A 4,968-nucleotide genomic window follows, 5' to 3' on the forward strand; every position below is an offset into this window, starting at 1 on the left:
CCTAGTATGCTGATGTTGTGAATTATCTAGCAGTAGGCAAATTACCAAAACATCTTACTCTCAATGAACGAAAGAAAATTGTTTAGCATAGTACCTGATTTTCTTGGATTGGGGGATACCTATTTCATATAGGGGCAAATATGCACATCAGGAGATGCATCTGTGAAGATGAAATTTTTGATATTCTAAAAGCCTATCATGACAGCTCGTGTGGCGGACATTTCATAGATCGAAGAACTGGTCACAAAGTTCTACAAATAGGATATTATTGGCCCACAATCTTCAAAGATGCAAAGAAATTTGTTCAAGCCTGTGACAATTGTCAAAGAACAAGACACCCTGGACAGTCCGACAAGATGCCCATCAACCCACAGCTAGTTATTGAACCATTCGAATGTTGGGCACTTGATTTTATGGGTCCAATCAATCCATCATCGAACCAGAAAACATACATTTTGGTAGCCACAGAATATGTCACCAAATGGGTTGAAGCAGAGGCATTTCCAAGAGCTACAAAGGATTCCGTCATTCAATTCCTATTCCACATATTTGTGTGATATGGCCTACCAAGAGACATAATCACGGATGGGAGACCAAAGTTTGCTAGTAATAAATTTGCTGCAACATTGAAAAACTATCACATTCAACACAAAATTACCTCTCCATATCACCCACAGGAAAATGGCCAAGTAGAGAGCACGAACAAAGTAATAGAAGCAATACTGACAAAAACCATTGCGTCACACAGACGCGATTGGGCTACAAGATTGCCTGAAGCCTTGTGGGCATATAGAACAACATGGAGAAGCACTACTGGTTATTCACCATATCAACTAGTATTTGGAAAGGAACCTATCTTTCCAATCGAATTCGAAATACAAACCTTAAGAACAGCACAAGAAGTTGGTCTAGACTTGAATGAGGCCCAGATTAATAGAATAAAGTAGATTAACAAGCTGGATGAAATTAGGCTCTCTTCTCTCCAACATACCGCATTGATCCAACAGCAGAGAACCAAATGGAATGATGCCCTTAGCAAAAAAAAGTCTCCCGCGAAGGATATTGGGCACTCCTATACGATTCTAGGTTTCAGGATTTTCTAGGGAAACTCCAGACTCACTGGCTCGGACCATACGAGATCCAAAAAGTACATGATAATGGTACCATTAATTTAACCACTATTGATGGATCAGGACATACCTTTAAGGAAAACGGCCACCGAGTTTGATTATACCGCAAACCACTCACTCGGTAATCCTTCTACCAGTAACTCCGTGAAGAATCTAACATGCAGATTTTGGTTGAGGAAGAGAAATCTTCCTCACCTTTGGTTCATTAAGTGGTTTGATCACTTTTACTTTTTGTACATATTATTTTATTTCATTTCTATAAATTACTTTCTGTACACATTTCTGCATTTTTGCAACCTTTGTACTTTGTTGTTCATTTTGGAAGGAACAACATTTTCACCACTTTGTTGTTCCTTTTGGAAGGAACAATGTTTGCACCACTTTGCTGTTCCTTTTTGAAGGAACAACACTTCTGCATTTTGTTGTTCCTTTTTGAAGGAACAACACTTCTACACTTTGTTGTTCCTTTCAGAAGGAATAACATCTCCACTGTTTTGCTGTTCCTTTTTAAAGGAACAGTGCTTCTGCATTTTGTTGTTCATTTCCAAAGGAACATCAGTTCCACCATTTTATTGTTCCTTTTCGAAGGAAAAACACTTTTGCATTCTATTGTTCCTTTCTGAAGGAACAACATTTACACCATTTTGTTGTTCCTTTCCGAAGGAACAACACTTTCACATTTTGTTGTTCCTTTCCGAAGGAACAACACTTTCACATTTTGCTATTCCTTTCTGAAGGAATAGCACTTTCACATTTTGTTGTTCCTTTCCGAAGGAACAACACTTTCACATTTTGTTGTTCCTTTCCGAAGGAACAACACTTTTATGTTTTGTTGTTCCTTTCCGAAGGAACAACACTTCTGTGTTTTTGTTGTTCCTTTCCGAAGGAACAACACTTTCATTTTTCTGTTGTTCCCTTCAGAAGGAGCAGCAGTTTCATTTTCTATTGTTCCTTTCCCAACGGACAGCACTATAGCATTTTCACATTTTTTGTTTGTTTACACATGTTTTCTTTGCTATTCCAACAGCAGTTTCAAGTATCTTTTTGCGATTTTGTCTGCAGTAGTTGTTCTATCTTGTTAGAGTTCATTTTCTCCTTTGTGTGTTTTGTCATTTAAACCATTTTTTAAAGTCATGATCATTTAAAGCACAGCTACACATTTATGCAATGAGTACAAAAACTGTAGGATACCGAAAATTAGAAAATTACATCAAAATCATTATCTTTAGAAGCTAGTGCCTTGAATTGGTAAGAGAAAAGAGGAAAGGACACAACTATTGATCACCTTGATGTCATTATTCTACTAATACTGATATGATTGATTATTTTTATCATTTTCATTAGTTGATGTTTCGAGCCTAGACCAAGACTCATCATCAGGACTAATTTACAAAGAAGAGAAAAGTGTGTGATAAATATGGAGCAGGTGGGCTGTTAAGTTGCTAAGCCAACCAATTGATTATTTAGTAAATATTTTAATCTTATTTAGATTAATACCTGTAATATTATCATATTATATTTATTGAATGTATTACTATCTATGCTCTATTTTTTTTGTTTATAAAGAGATACTAATTACATATAATTATTATTGTTACTAATTTTATTTAATTTATTTTATTTTATTTTATTTATAATTTTTCAGGTTAATGTTTTGTTGATTTTGTGCAATGTTAATTAGGTTGGTTGGTTTTTTTTTTTTAATAATAATAATTTAAACCTTATTAACATATAAAACAAAATTCTATTACCTTTGTACATTAACAAAGATTAGACTAGGTTAAAAAAAAAAAATCAAACCTAATTAACATTGCACAAAATCAACAAACATTAACCTGAAAAATTATAAATAAAATAAAATAAAATTAGTAACAATAATAATTATATTTAATTAGTATCTCTTTATAAAAAAAAAAATAGAGCATAGATAGTAATACATTCAATAAATATAATATGATAATATTACAGGAATTAATCAAAATAAGATTAAAATATTACTAAATAATCAATTGGTCGGCTTAACAACTTAACAACCCACCTGCTCCATATTTATCACACACTTTTCTCTTCTCTGTAAATCAGTCCTGATGATGAGTCTTGGTCTAGGCTCGAAATGTCAACTAATGAAAAGATGAACATTGTGGAATATCTGAATTCAGCCTCTCAGAAACCACTCCACAGAAATATTTTTATCATGTTAATTCCTTCTAAATCATCATAATTCGCTTTGATCATTATTATTGAATAAGAATAAGGGCATATTTTTTTTTTCTATTGAGATGTTAAGACTTCTTCCACCATCCCTACTCTTAAGGAGTGTTGAACCACCCTCTGTATATAAATAGGAAAGGTGCTATATAAAAGAAAACAAAGAAGAAAAAGAAAAATGTTTATGAGATTACTAACATGATTTGTTAGATGAAGGATAAGGGGTCTCATCAAGAGCCAGCCTACCATGATCATAAGGAAGAAAGTGAGGTGGAATTCCCACTATGGCCACCACACCAAGGATATGATCCAAGAGGCATATCAGAAAAATAAAGTCCTTGGAACAGGAGGTCTCATCATGAGCCGACCTGCCCACCTTTCACTCCTTCTTTGTGAATGGCATTGTGATTCATCTGGTTACCAAGCCAGCATAATGACCTCCACTCTGACATTACACAGCACTTTCCTATGCATACACAAAGGATTATGGTTCCAAGGGTGAAATAAACAACTCTGTCAAGGTTATGCACACTTGTGGCAAACAGAGCTCTGTTGATGGTATTGAAGTCATATTTCCTATACACCAATAGAAATTATACAACCCTTCTTCTTATATCTTTATAAATAGTTCAAATGAGATTATGTATATAACCCTTCCAAACCTTTGAAACATGAAAATAAATTACAAATCAATTAAGATGGAAAAAGTTGATAATGACCGCATCAGAGCTTTTGTGCATGTCATTTGTCCTATCCTCTAATTATCACATCATATCATGGAACTTCCTTATTTATTAAGTGATTCTATTCTACACCTTGATTTCCCTAATCTGGTTGTCGCTGTAAACATGGCATTCGTGTATACATTGTTCCTTAATGACTCTATACTATAGTAGTTCAGCATGCTGCTCTTTCATTTGATGGCCGAGGTCGGCCTATCACATTGCGGGGGGGGCCACAGGTAATCCCCATAATTCACTGACATACGTGTTAGCTCATCAATTGGAAGAATTAATGACTTGGGAATAGTAATGCTTAATGGTATTTTGCTTTCCAATGTGCATGGCCTGTTGCTTCGAAGTTATTTCCATGTTTCGCTCTGTAAAAATTAGCAGTAATTTTGAAATTCAAACAGCTTTCTATTCCAACATCTTCTCTGTGATTTTCTAATAGCCAGCTAAAATTTGAACAGCCTACTATTCCATTATTGTCTCTGTGTCTTTACAGTGTGCTAAGCATGGGAGGAAGATCAATTCGCAGTGATCCACAGGTGTTGATAGTCTCTTATGCCACATGAGAGATCCTAGCAAGGGCAGGATGGCTAGTTTATCCTAACTGCATACAAAAATCTAACAAAACAGTGGCAGTTGAGTTTTTACAGAACCTGCATGAACATTATTCCATGGCGAGAGGAAGGCAGATAACAATCACCGATGACATAATTTCAGAAGTTTCAGGACTGCTAGCCACGGGACCTGTGTGGACTTTGAAAATGGTAAGATTGTGAGACGCCATGAAAATATTCCAGGATGAAGGGCAGGACCTAACTATAAAGGGGAAGGGAGTTTTACCAACAACCTTGGGAGATCCATGGGTGGAATTGGCGAGAATTATCTAGAGCTACATCACT

This window comes from Pinus tabuliformis, chromosome 6, assembly GCF_031772625.1.
Source record: "Pinus tabuliformis cultivar Carrire ecotype Pingquan chromosome 6, CPIR1, whole genome shotgun sequence".
Taxonomy (NCBI): Eukaryota; Viridiplantae; Streptophyta; class Pinopsida; order Pinales; family Pinaceae; genus Pinus; species Pinus tabuliformis.